Consider the following 15,267-nt stretch of genomic DNA (forward strand, 5'->3'; position numbering starts at 1 on the left):
GGGGTTTTCACCCAGTGTGATCAACGGATAGCAGAATAAAGATACAGGGCAATATCCGCCTTTCACTCAAATATATATTAAAAAAAGTTTTCTTGGCATGTGTGTGAGTGTGCGTGCATGTACAGCTATGTGTTTGTGTGTGTCAGGGTGTATTTAGCGAATTAATATCACATAATATTCTTTGTGAAGAGCTGAAACACAATATCAGTGAAATATTAATGTGATCTGCGCGTGGTCTGCATCATCTCTGTAATCTCAAAATTATTCAGACTCTGATATTTTACATTAGTTATATTTTAATTGGAAATACTAAGACTGGCTGAAAAACCTGTTGCTTTCTTACACACATCCTAATGATACCCAAAGATCAACAGTGGTACTAAAATTCTTGACAGCTAGAAGTAAGATAATTAATATACATATATGAATATTTTAAAAAAAGATCTAGTGATTAGATAGGCAGCCTTTCTATCCACCCTAAAGTTTAGCTTCATTGCAGACTATTACAGTTTGTAGAGACACTATGTGTTTAAAGTGCACATACTCTACATACACTAAAAAAAACACAATTTTGGCTTTTTCTGAACTCCACACTCCAAAACCTGCTGTTCAAAGCTGAAATCTTGGATTTCCCTGTTATGAATAAACTGGCGTAGCCAATTCAAACTCTGTTTGCAAATAACATTTAAAGCTTTAGATTATAGTTATAAAGCATTATGGAAATTACATAAGCAGCTGAACCACTTCCAAACATCAAAAGCTTGAGAAAGGATAAAAAAGGCAAGTAAGGTGAGAGTAATCCAGCCAAAGATCAGTCAGTTACATTTTACAACATTTAAAATTATTTTAAAAGTGGTGAAATCCTCAGTCCCTTAGGCATTCCCTCCTTCTCATTCTTTTCTGTTTTTTTCCCTCCGTTTCCCACTCGCCACTTTTTCATGTGCAAGCTCTTAACTGCTCCAAGCCTCATAGTGTTGAGGGAAGTGTATTCCTGCTGGTTAACATGAGGCACTGCTGTTTGCTCTCAGATTAAACTCTGTGTGTTTGTGTTTACCCCCCTGGCAATGGGCAAAAGTGTGCAGCTGTACCTTACCCAACCTTCTAGTGGGCTGTGTGTGTTTGTGTGTGTCTGTGTGTGAATGACAGTAGATATAGGACTCATAATCAGTGGGCTTTCCATTCAGTTATCCAGTATAATTGAGTACAAGTTCTGCGTTGGACTCTAAGTTGTTTTTCTTTCTCACTGTTAAGAGTCAGAGCCCACACGGTTCTGACACTTAAATGGGAGTTCTTCCTCTCCGAGGTCACCAAGTGCTTTTTCAAAGGGGGACGCAGTAATATTGCAGGGCCTTAAGGTTACAATATATAGTACCTTGATATTACTGTTGCTGTAAACTGTGAACTGGATATATTAATAAACTGAATTGAATGTTAATGTTTCATTGGTCCAGATATCATGATGTATATGTATTATGTAATCAGCAGCCTCTTTAATTAAAGTCAGCCAACCACATGTTCGTAATATGAATAAACCCGTATATTAGGTATGATAACTAAACATGTGTTTGGTTTAACATTTGGTGTGGGGGAAAAAAAGCTCTTTATTAGAGAATGAATACAGGAGTTAATGAAAGATATTACACATCTCAAAAATTAAGAAGGACTAGGAAACAATGTTTGTTTAAACCTTTTATACCTACTAACATTTACCAGGCTCTCAGCATTATAATTATGTTCTCTAGTTAGCCAGTTGGCCAATGTTGGCTAAAGTGTGGGAATGACCTATACGGGCGATCGTGGCTCAAGAGTTGGGAGTTCGCCTTGTAATCGGAAGGTTGCCGGTTCGAGCCCCGGCTTAGACAGTCTCCGTCATTGTGTCCTTGGGCAAGACACTTCACCCGTTGCCTACTGGTGGTGGTCAGAGGGCAGCCTCGCCTCTGTCAGTGCGCCCCAGGGTGGCTGTGGCTACAATGTAGCTTGCCATCACCAGTGTGTGAATGTGTGTGTGAATGTATGGATGACTGGTTGTGTAAAGCGCTTTGGGGTCCTTAGGGACTAGAAAAGCACTATACAAATACAGGCCATTTACCATTTACCTTGCCCAGCCAGCCATTGCAGCACCTGTTTGCTTGGAGATGCTGCTCAGCTGACAGAAATCCCTACCCTCGCTCCAGTGATTTTTCTCCTTGGTTTAGTGTGTTTGTGTGTGCAAGTGAGCACTACGAAGGAAACCATTAGCGGCTTTAAATATGTAGAGCTGCTGGCGCGAAGCTGTATTTATGGGTTAAGGGCCTTGGCTGCAATGATTTTGGCCATGGGGCATGCATATAGTATGCTACTGTCAGTGTGTGTTCATGGGTGTGTAGGAGGTTGTGTGTTTAATGAATCAGAAGTTTCTCCAGGGTGCAGATTGGGTGTTTATGAAACACATAGTATAGTGCTATCAAAGTGCCATCTCAGTCCCCCTTGGTTTATAATCAGAAGTCCTGCTGTGAAGTTAGTTTTTGTTTGAATTGTTTGGAAGTGCTTAAGAAGCTAAATGCTCTATCACAAATATGGTATAATGTTTTTTTTCCCTTTAAAGTGAGATACTATTCTGAAATTTGCTGGATATTATCATATAAAATCTCGCCTTGTCATAAAAACATTTCGATTCCCATCAGTGTCCCCAGTGAATAAAACTTATATAGGGGATTGTTACTGAGCAGTTATGAAACTGTCACACTGAGTTATTTAATATTGTTTAATCCCAGATGTCTATCATACTGGCATTCTGACAAACACAGAGTCACAAATGTTGACTGCATGTGGTAATATGTGAGTTTTAAGCCTCCACGCTTGGCTGTTGGACTGCTGAAAAGCGGACTGTGCCTTTAAGGCCAGGCCCTCACAGTGCGGAGTTTATTTCAGCCCAGCCAAAACCTTTAATCATGCTGATTGATGAGGTGCATTTCCCTGACTCAAACCTTCTCCAAATACCCCTTCCATTCCAGCCATACATCAGCCATTCAGCCAATTCATCAAGCCTCTGATTGTTTTAAGATATACCTGGCCAGTAAAATATCCATTTCTCTGCATGCTACTGCTCCTCTTACTTTCAGCACTGTGATCAAGCCTATAGAGACCTGGCATGAGAAAAGGACCAACTAGCAGAATATAGATGTTTTAAAAACAGGTTAATATAATAGTTCGATAATTATGCATTTAAAATGAATCCATAAATTGATCCATTTGTCAATTCTTCCATTTATTGTTTTACTATACTAAGGTTCATAATGACTATGCGAGCTCCGTGACAAATTTTAAAGATAAAGCAACCACAAAATAAAACAAAAAATTAATAATTTAAAAAAAAACATATACAGGACATTTCTATGAGCCTAAACATTAGCGCTATCGTTAATTATTTGATCAGCAGCGTAGTTTAGTCCAAAGAGTCCCAAGATATGTGCTGAGAAACTTTACTGATTGCATGCTTGTTATTTTTTCTGCATGCTGCACACATTAGGAAATCCACAAATATCAGATTTGGCTAGCTAGTTATTTAAATTAGGACTGTGTGCATTTCACACAGGCATTTCCCCTAATATTTACCTTCCCAAATAATGCTCGCTCTCTCGCTCCCTTTTTTATTCTAATATATCTTCTTTTCTTTTCCCCTTCCACAGTAATTGGACTTTTTCTTTCCTGTTAGTTTTTGTCCTGCTGGCAAAGTGTGGAGGACTATTATTTTCATGCTTATTAATTTCTTTCTCCCTGAAACAAATACTCCAATGATTTAGGTTCATTACTCCTTTTGCGCCTCTTTTCTCTACCTTCTCCTCTTGCTAGTACCCCTGACACAGCTTTCTCAAAAACTTGAGAGCATCTAATCTTTAAACAAAAGTGTTTGAGTTCTCATCCATGTGTAATGATTGCTCCACCTGCAAACATTGGTATTGCTATTAGTTCTTTCATTTTGTCTCACTTTTCTCAGGCTTTCTCCTGAGCTAACAATAAACACATTTTCAAAAAGTCCATAGCCATTACCTGTATGTGTGTAGATATTTGACAAGGGCTTTTGGGAGGGGCAGTTGTGAAGCTTAATCCTCGTATGTAACTAAGGGAGTAAACGTATCAGTAGTAGGAGTTGCAAAGCTATTCAGCACTATTAAGCCATTTTATGTACAAAAACTTTTTTGCCATAAAAGCTTTACAGTGTTGTAATGCTTGTAGTTTTGTATCCTGGACACTAATTGTCACAATCGCTCTCTCTCTCTCTCTCTCTGTGTGTGTGTGTGTGTGTGCACATAGGCATATTTAAATGCATCATCAGCAGTCCTTTGCCGTACTGCTTGGATGTTCTTTCTTGTAAATTTGCCAAATAGGGCTCAAACATTTCCTCTGCTATTTTAGGGCAGAGAAGGCTTTGATCAGTGGACAGACTGCATTGAGACATGTTGTACTATTTGCTTCAATATTTCCCAGTTTCACTGTGCTACCCTCTGCCAAGATCCCAGCTTTTCTGAGGAGAAAGCTAGCGAGCTGACAAGACAGATGACATGATTGGAAATCATGACTTTCTATCCTTTTGGTGTGAAATCAGCCCAGATGTGCCCTTTGATTAAAGTGCAATCTGCCCTGATCTGTGTGGTCCAGTATTTTGCATGTTAATTTAATTGCTGATAGTGATACTAGAGTATTTCTTTTTCATTTTGTTTAACAGAATACATGTTCAGAATGAGAATTTGTATTTATTCCTAAACTGTTTTGTAATCAGGCTGCCTTGTACTGGCGATTTCTATACTGTACCATTCTAAATGTTTTTTTTTCCCTTGGTAAGAACTGTGTGTAAACAGTAAGTACTGAAGAAATCGCAAAATAACAGCTAACATTTACTGCATCTGTAATACTTGTGTGGACATTCATTAACAGAACCAATTAGATCAGGTTAGCAAGTTTTAGTTGAAATTGCTAGAAGTATGTCAGTCATATGGAAATCATTCTTTTTTGTCATTGCACTGGACTTATGTTGAAGTATTCTGGTTGTGAGGTGATCTGTGTATGTCAGTGCTCAGTTTGCTTTTCACCTACTCATTTGGCTGAGTTTTTCTGTGATTTATTCATGAGTGAGCAGCAATACTAATGGAAGCTATGCTATGCTAATGGTGATCTGGCAACAGCAAGGTTGGCGATGCAAGGTTACAGCAGCTTTCCCGATGCATCACGGATTGGATTAATCTAGCCAAGACTTGGACAACAGTCATCCATCTGGGCATGTTTAACAACGCCAGGTTGCTCTAGCCACAACCATTGCACCTTGCCACCAACGCACCTCACAATAATATGCACGGTTCATGGCTACTAATAGCTACAGCCTTTATGTGAGCTTTCACCACATAGTGTTTGGAAGCATTCCTGAAATTGATCAAACATGTGTAAACTGTTGTTGCTGGTTTCATTCAGGCAATCACAGTGTTCTAAACTCACACCCTGCACCCTTTTTTGAGTACAAATTAATTATTTTACAAACTTCCATATCCTAATCATCTTTTAAAGTTTTTAAGTTTAAAGTAACTAAAATCCCATGTAATATAACTCTTTAAGACACAAAGCGCTCAGATCAGAAGAGCTAAAATGAAACCAGTACTTAATTCTTCCATGTGCATGCTTCCAGTCCCTGATACATGATGAAGTAGCAACGTTCTCACTCTCCTCCACTGCTTTACTGTCCAATGGAATCAATTATACAAATACTAAAAATACTAACACCAAATATACTACCTGGAGTGAATATTTTTAAATGTAGTAGTGTACTAATTCTACTCATCTAAAATATACTAACTGAATTGCAAAGTGTGCTTAATGTATGGGAAAACTGTGAGCTTTAAAATTATTTTGAGCTTTGTTTGCTTTCTACCTCCATCTTACTCATAGATGTGGCGTGAATGCTAATGTCTGCTGATGTCTGAATGCTCATACAGCTAACCTCCCAAGTAACTATTAACAGTAATTAAATGTAGCACACATACACACACACACAAACACACACACACACATATCAGTATGAGCTTTCAGACTAAGCAAGCTCTTTTCATTTCCTCCTCATCCTTTTTTGTCGCTTCTTTGTTTTCTTTGTACATTTTATGCTTGGATTTCTTTTGTTCTGTGAGATCAATAATCAAACCAAGCAGTTGTGTTTTTAACCCCCCTCAGTGTTTTACAAAATGTCCTGATTCAGCTACATGCTTTAAAACGATTTACTTTCACAGCTGCTTTGATGGTGGCTTGATGTGTTTATATACCTCTCTGTATTTAATAATTATTTATTATTACTCTTTGGCTCTCTTCCACAGTGTGTCTTTTATACTGTCCTCCTCCCATCACCCCCAACCAGTCCCAGCAGATGACTGCCCCTCCCTCACCCTCGTTCTGCCGGAGGTTTTGTCCTTTTTAAAGGGAGTTTTTCCTTCCCACTGTTGCCAAGTACTTGCGCATACGAGGTTGTCTAATTGTTGGGGTTTTTACTGTATTATTGAAGGGTCTTTACCTTACAATATAAAGCACCTTGAGGTATTTGATGTGATTTGGCACTATACAGTACAGATAAAATAAAACTGAATTGAACTGGCTGCATATTGAAGAGTTTGACCAGACGCTGGGCTGATGTCGTCGTCGTTGTTGTTTTTTACTCTAAAATCTATTTGAATTTAAGTTACATCAATCAAATTGGATTTGACTGGATGACTGCTACGACTCCACAGAGTTGGATTCCTGTGCATACTGGAATTAGTTCTGACCAGATTTGTGGTTGTATTTCACATGCACTCTTGTGTTAATACCACTGTTGGTCTGTCTGAGACAGCTGATTGGTACAGATTTTACTGAAGCTGATTAGCTGGGTAGAGAAGCAGAGGGCAGATGGAGAGACGTGTTGAGAAAAAATAGATATTACATCCCTTCATATCAAGCTATTACTAAGCATCTTTTTGCAGTCTACATGCATAGGTAACCCGTGTATATTTACACAACCCCTGTGACAGTGTTAAGTATTTATCAGAGTTTATCTTGTGCTTTTGTATTAATGACTGCTTACACATAGATGCTTGTTCATGTATAAACCATCCTGTGGGTTTGCCTGTCACGCTACATGTCCATCTACCCATAACAAAGTGTGTGGTGTGCAACAGGTCCAGTCACCGCAGAATATAAATGTAGTGGAGTACATCTGTATGATTAGCTTTCTTAAAGGGTTCATTTTAGAACTGCCTCACTCTATTCATTTCATTGGACTGATGTATTTACTGGTAAGTCTGATTTTGATATGTTTAGTTTCTCAGTCTGCCAGCCTTTCTGCAGCCCAATAAGAAACTCACATACTATCTGCCGGCACCAAATAAAACCATCGCCAACAAGCAATAAAGAAGACAGAGAGACCAAGGGAGAGAACTATGAAGAGAAAATGTGATTTAGGACTCTATGGGGGTTGTCCTCCGTGCACGACAAAAAACATCTGATTGGTTATCAGCATGAGTCACAAATCTGCCGTCACCATATTTTTAGAGGTCAGATAGGAGCATCTTGCTGAGACACCAGGCAGCTAGGGAGGGAGCGGAAAGCCGAATGAGAGTATGTTAAAGTGCAAAACAAAGAAATAGTATGTGAATGCCTTCAAAAGAGTTTGAGAGCTCTGGTTTGCGCAATATACAGTATGCTTTTTTATTAAATATAGGAATATTTGATTAAAGAAAATGTGCCAGAAGCTATTAATGTCACGGTTGTGGGTCAGTTTGACCCAGTATTTTGAGTTGTTATGGTTTGGTTTATTTTTGAATGATGGTTTGTTCTTTGTTTCTCTGGTGCTTTGTTGGGTTTTATGATGAATCTGTGTTTCAGTTATTTTGGTGTGTTTTTGCATTATGGATTGTTTTCTTATTCTCTTGTAGTGCTTGTGGTGATGATGATGATGATGATGATAGATTATTATTAGTTTCTTGTTTCTGTTTATCCATATTTAAGGATTTGTTGTTTCATGTATTGTTTGAGTTGCATGTGTTATATTCTGTCTGCCTCTCTGTCTGCGTCTTTGTTTAGTGGGTTCTTGTTTCCTGTTTTATTGTCAAGGTCTGTGTCTCATGTGAGTGTGTTCAGTTCTACTGCGCCCCTGTCTCGTTAGTCCAATTTCTCCCAGCTGTGTCTCCCTCCTGTTTCTCATTCCCTGATTACCTCCCTGTGTATATAAGCCCTGTGTGTTCGTGTGCTCTCTGTCGTGTCGTACCGTCAGATCATGCCTGTGTGTGTTTCCGGTTCTCAGTGTTCGTTGTTCTGTTCATGTTTTGTGCTTTGCCAGCAATAAAGCTGTGGTTCTCTGTTGGAATTTGGCTTCACGAGTCCTGCGTTTGGATCCTCACCTCCGCCTGCCGCACACAGAGCCCTGACAATTAAGAAGCTATTAAGCTAATATGTTTTTACATGTAAATGTGTTAGTAAGGTCTGTCGAAAAGCTTTCCCGTGATCATTTTCATGTTGGCTTGTCTGTTAGCTGGCGTGTCTATTACTTTTTTTTTTTTTTGTTTTTTTGTTTTTTTGTACAAAAAAAACCTGAAATCAGACTTCAGGTTTTGATAAATGAAATATTCAAGCTGAAAATCTTTACTGGCATACATTGTGTAGTTTGTTGAGAACAAAATGATATCAGTGAAAACGAAAATCATCAACCATTCGCGAGCTGATCCAGAATGAAGAATGATGATCCTGGTATTCTACTGATTTATCTGCAGCGCCGAAAGCAGAAACTAGTGCCCTTTATACTGCATCTTTAAAAATGGGAGGTGTGGAGCTCAGGGTGATGGATGCACACGCAGTGCATCTGATGTCATACGGGATGCATGGAGTTAATTTCTTTTGATAATCAATAAACACAGGGCTGCTATCCTTTTCTGTGTGTGTTTATTGCATACCATGAATAAACACAAAAATGCTGCTGGAGTTGACCTTACGTTGGAGGATGGCTGCCCCGTCTCCTCTGCAGCCTCTTGTTTCTCTCATCTGAAAATTCCTCTGGGATTAAACAGGCTCGTCTAATACAGATTATTCCTCTCACTTCTAACCATTTGTTATCATGTACCCACTCCTTTTTAAATGTATGTGGTTTATTTTTCAGTTAATTACCAGCAATATAAAAAAATGCAGCCTACAAGAGTAGTTAAACGTGATCATAACTGCAATGCCAACATTTCGTTCTGCTGACTGGGTTGCTAAAACTTTGTTGAACAGTCAAGAAATGTATGGACGCATATCAAAGCATGTGATGTGCAATCTAATCCAGATGGAAAGAAAGAGTGAGAGATGCCCCCAAACCAATATGATACTGTATTAATAAATCTAACATTAAGTATGCAATCAAACCTTCTAGCCGCTGACAAACTATCCTGTACTCTGACAGGATCAGAATGCATCTCCTCTGGGATTAGTGATCTGCTTTTCGGAAACCTTTACATTAACACACTGATCCTTTCCTTTTTGTCCTCTATTCTCTTGCTCTCTGTGCAATTCAGGCTTCTCACTATTAAATAGTCTATTTTACCGAATCCATCTGCCATATTTGCCTCCTCGCTTTGTTCTTAAACAAATCCCATAATCCTCTCAAAGGTCAGCATTCTCTTTTGCTGCTACTGCTCTCACCACTCGCTGTGTATTCATTTGTTTTTTTCTCGATGGAAATAATAGAACAATATGGGAGATAAAAGAGAACGAGGAGGTGGTGGAGACGCAGGAAGATCCTGTTGTTCCTCTCCATCTCCCTCATGCATTATTGTTCTCTCTTGCTCTCCTTTTCTCTTTGTTTTTAACTCATTTGAATTCAGTTGAATTATTTATTTGCATAAGAAGTGTTTTCAGAAGCCAACAAACAGCATTTTACACATAGTACTTACGTGGTGGGTTCCAAAACTTGAATGATCACTTTAAACCCATCATTGATATTTTTAATAAAGGAAAACAACATTTTTTATTTGAATAATTTAAAAACTTGGTGAGTGAATGTGTGTGCATTTGGATATTATCTCACAAACTCCTGGCAAAGAGATTTCAGTGCCTCAAATCACTAACTGCTATCCTAAGACATCATCTTCTACAGAACCTTTTATTCAAAGTTAAATATACACCTTGTCCTTTTTTTTTGGCTCAGTTTGTTTAATTTGTGATGTTGAATCTGAATTTGTTGTAATATTTGTATTGTTACAAATGAAACATGAAGGATCTTGTGTTTCTTTCACCTGAAAATGTAGAACAAGTTAACACCGCGACCTCGGCTAAATTGCATTTTGTGAAGGAGTGAAGTGCCATGTCATCACTGCAGCCTCACTGCTTGATTTGCATGTGTAAAATTAATCCACAGCATATTGCATCCTGCTGATGCTAATTAGAGAAGTAACCATTAATATCAACCACTTAATCATCAGTATTAATATGCATAATTATTAATGATTCAGTTTCTCCCTTCAAACATAACAGCACTGCAGGGCTTCAGCTACTTGTGTTTACACCAACATCTATCTTCATTATACACCTTCAATTAATCAACTCTCTCTCTCTCCTTATTCTGCTCTCTCCTTCCCCTCTTGCATATCTTGCTCACACTGTATGCGGCTGTCATTTGAATTGGAAGCGTCTCCCTTGATTACTTTTTAGAATGCAAATGACCTGTTAGTGCCTGTCCCATATTTGGTATAGTTTAATTAGGATGACATAGATTTAAGTGAGTCTCAGTAGAAGTCGTAGGTATTTGACCTATCACGGGCCATACCAACTGTTGCAGCCCTCTTTCTTCTTCTTGTCATTACGGTTTGCTAAACAGCAAACAAAAGTAAAACCTCAGATTCACAATAGGTACCAGTTAGTCTGTGTGTTTGCTGAGTGTTTGTGTAGGTGCGTGTTTGTGTATTAGAGAGAACAGGAGTAAAGATCCATAAGTGCTGGGCTTGCAGTTTCATAACAGACCCCAGGGAGCTGTGAACTGGTCATAGTGTTGACAAGGTGTGTGTGTGTGTGTGTGTACGAAGGTGGTGTCTCTCTGGCTTCTCTAACGGAGAAATGAAAGTGTAGGCGCATTTCATTTACTGCCCCAGAGAGACGTTTCAACCACCCTTACATTTATTAACACTTACACTGTTAACCGCTGCTGACCCCTGCTTATAGGCCGAGCCTAGCTAACCTCTGCTTTCAGTCTATATCCTTATTGTACAAATCTGCCCTTCGGCCTCCTCAGTCTGTACTAATAACAGAATTTCAGGAAGCTGAACAATTTGATTATATTTTCATTTCAATCCTTATGTTCATTTGTCTTCTTAACGCTGAACGCCAAATTTAAGGCCATCACACAAAACCACTGGTATCTTATACCAATATGGTGCTCTTTCACCGCTGCTGATCAAGCTTGGGCTGAACATCCTTTTAAGACCATCGCAAAGAACTGATATGGATTAATCAAGAGGGTAGCTAACAGTGAAATAGGTGGAGTTACCAGAAGGGCGTAAACATGTGACAGCTTTTTAATACACCATGACAATTTGTGTTTCAGAGATAGTGAACAGGGGCAAAGAAGCACTCTTGGAAGCATAAGAAATGAGTCCATTGGATTAACGTCTAAGTGAGTACATTACAGTGGAAAACAAAGGGTGATGAGGAGGAAAATAGAGGAACTGGCTGACATCGAGATATCCAGTCAGCTGCTTGAATAGGCTCAAGGAGAAGGTTTGCTCTTATTGCAGAAAATGAAGAGTAACAGAGCCACACAGCTTCTACAGCAGACTGAATCTGAACTGCAGAGATAATGTCCGAAGTCCAGCACAGTGGATAAGCTGAAGACTTTGGACAGTATATTCCAGTAAAACTGCCTGGAATATTCTATTCCATAGGCGAGCTTAAGCACCTCCAAATTTCATCAGAGCACTCCTAAAAATAACTGTATTAATAGCAGTAATAATAGAACTTTTTAGTATCATTTCCTGACATTGTCTTCAAATGTTATATTTTCCTAACCTGTCTGTTGACAATAGTACAGAATAGAATGAAAACAGGTTTTCAATCATCCAACTAATTAGGTTGCTTTTGAAGGTAACGTTATATTGTGTATCCAGTTGGATTGAGGTTTGCAAATGTGAAAAGGGCTGATTACATTTGGAAACAGCATATTCCCTTAATATTAATTATAAGGGACTGTATGCAAGACATTATGATTTGGAGCTGAGGCCCACTAAAAGTTTGAGCCTAGAATCACCCCAGTTTTATTAAATTCAATTCAATTTTTATATATATATATATATATATATATATATATATATATAGCCAAATCACAATAACAGGCAAGGCGCTTAATATTGTAAGGTAAAGACCCTACAATACTACAGAGTGACCCCAGCAATGAGACAAACCCCTAAGTGCAATTGCTTCAGTGACAGAGGGAAGGAAAAACTCCCTTTTAACAGGAAGAAACCTCCAGCAGAACCAGGCTCTGGGAGGGGCGGGGCCATCTGCTGCGACCAGTGGAGGGTGAGCGGAGGGAGACATGACAAAGAACATCTGTGGTGTGGAACAGAAAGAAAAGACGTAAATACGCTGAACCATAGCTATACTGAAAACAGATATACTTTCAACAGCCATGGGCAAAAATAACTGAATACAAACTAAAAAAAATGTAATGGAGCATTTGTCAAAAGCTCTGATATATTATTAACTGCAAGTTAATACTATTAGTATTACCATTAGCCATATCTAATCTCATTGACGTCTACTGGTTTAACTTAGACTAATCCCATAATATATTCACTGCACGTTCCACATCCCATGGGACACATAGGCATAAGAGTTAAGATACACACAACCATACACACACACACACTAGAGAACAACTGAGGCAGCTGTACATGCTTCCAATATGCCTTCAGGTCAAGTTGTAAAGAAAGCCATAGACTTATTGATTGGAATAAAGTTAAGCGACAGAGTGCAGAAACATAGTGCTTGTGGGGTGGATTATGAAGAGCCAACTGTGTTGTCTTCTGGAAATCTACTTTCTAAAGTGGCTAATATTAATAACTTTTTTTTTTAAAAGTATATCACTGTACGTGTGTGTGTGTGTGTGTGTGTGTGTGTGCGCAAACTCTGTTTTGCCCAAGGCCAGAGAGATCCTCAACCAGGGGTTTGTTCCATGCAGCGTACAGGTTACTGTCTTCTCTCAGAGTGTGCATGTGTGTATTTCCTTCTTATTATCTCCCTCTCTCTCAATTTGTGGACTCTGCACACACAGCAGGATAGTTGGGATTTGCCAAATAGCCCCAAACACCCTGATAAACCACACACACACACACACACACACACACACACACACACACACACACACACACACACACACACACACACACAAAACGTAAAAACAACTCCCACATAATACTGGATCCTTCTAGTTCTCTAAGTGTGACCAAACTATAACTAATCAACATAGAATGCCCACTGTGTGTGACAATGTGGCTGATTATGTGATGAGGTGTGTGGTGACGGTGACCTTTGCGTTGCATTTAACATATAGTGGCATGGTGTTCTTGAAATGAATGGCACAAGATTTGCCATTGTTTCACTCCAAAAAATGAAACCATTTTAAAAAGAAGTGAGCGTATTTCCTTGTATATATGGTGCTGTGTGATTCACGCTGTTAAGGACTTTAAAAGTGACACATGGTATTAATCACAGTAATCCAATTCTCTTTATCAGTATCCACTGCTGTGCTTTAATGAGCGATTCACATGGAGAGGCTTTCACATAGACGGGGTGTTGCTGGAAGATAACCGACTCACTAACTGACTCTTAATCGCGCACGCCTTCTTGTCAACCTCAAATCTTATTAGTCGAGAATACAGGTGTTTTTCTTAATAGCACTTCTATTTTATTTGTGTTCTGAAAATGAACACAATTTATTAGAATATGTATATATAATGAAGCATCACCTACATGCTGGTCGATACTGACAAAGACTATTATTGTTCAAAAAGAAGTTTTGGGCATAGCAGCCCACTTTATTCATTCATTTGTGCCTTTGCATTTCTGCTCATGAAACAACATACATTGGAACAACCTTCCCTGCCAAATGCAACATGATAGAAAAAAAGTTAAAAATGGTAAAGTTAATGGACCTCTAAGTTTAAGAAATGATTGGTAAGGTATGTCACAGGTAAAGATTTTAACAAATGCTTGGCTAAAATGACAAGATCTCAGCAAATGGAGTGTATTTTATGTAAGTATATGTAAATGGAATTCCAGTATGAGTCAAACCTCAGTATGAAAGTTGTAACTGGACTTCTATCAGTTTGCTGAACTGCTGTCCCCAGCTTTTAGCCTTAAGGCCTTTACACACAGGACATGTAAAATACGTGTGAATATTTTGTGGGTTAAAAATAGTTTTCTGACTCACCTGTTCTTAATGCAGCTTATTACACTAACTGCGTAATTTCACTGGACAAATTTCCTGCATTTATTTTTTTGACGCAAGCAAACTTTTTTAGATTTTTAAGAACCGAATAAACAGATCTGACCAATCAGACCAACTGCATCTGGCAAAAAGTGCAATTGTAATTCAAATTGTGCACTAGTACTTAATACACAGTACAACAAATCTCCTCAGGTGTGGCCCCAACCCTGATAACATGAGTGCAAATTGCAAATTATGTATGAAAGCGGACCGCGATACAGCTTTAACTCCTGGATCAAAACATTCAATTCTTCATGCTTCTGCAATCTTGTGAGAGTTGGATGGACCCAGAATCTCAGTTTCTTACTTTTTTTGTTTAGAAAAATGAGGACCAGCTCGTCATTGCTTGATATAGACTTAATTTTTTAGGTGAAATAGTTCGCAAAAATGGCAAATTCAAATCTGGAAAATTTCGAATTACGTGTTGTTTTTTCGCAGCGCGTTCAGTATGTAATGGCCTTTTAAATTTAATCTTGAATAAAACACCAATACAAACTCCAGTCTCAAGCATGAAACCTGCACATGCTACACAGTTATTCATCACATTAAATGGCCTCAGTGCTGGTGCACTGGTACTGAACATTAGCATGTGAATTATCAGGCATTTAATGAATTTGCAGCTTTGTTGCAAAGATTACCTTTGGTCATGGATTCAGCGGAAATTGCTTAAAATGAGTTTGGAAAGAAATATAATTACTCTCTGAAGATATTGTAAAGATCCACACTAATGTTGTATTTTTAGTTTTTCCCGCCTATTTGACCATCAG

The 15,267-nt window shown here is 38.6% G+C and overlaps 1 protein-coding gene across 3 annotated transcripts in view; it reads left to right on the forward strand.

Moving 5' to 3' along the window:
• Positions 1 to 15,267, forward strand: part of nlgn1 (neuroligin 1) — a 277,973-nt gene that overhangs the window by 123,572 nt on the left and 139,134 nt on the right. The gene's annotated exons all lie outside the window — the stretch shown is intronic.

This window comes from Perissodus microlepis, chromosome 23 (genome assembly GCF_051167445.1).
Source record: "Perissodus microlepis isolate ML-2025 ecotype Zambia chromosome 23, ASM5116744v1, whole genome shotgun sequence".
Lineage (NCBI taxonomy): Eukaryota > Metazoa > Chordata > Actinopteri > Cichliformes > Cichlidae > Perissodus > Perissodus microlepis.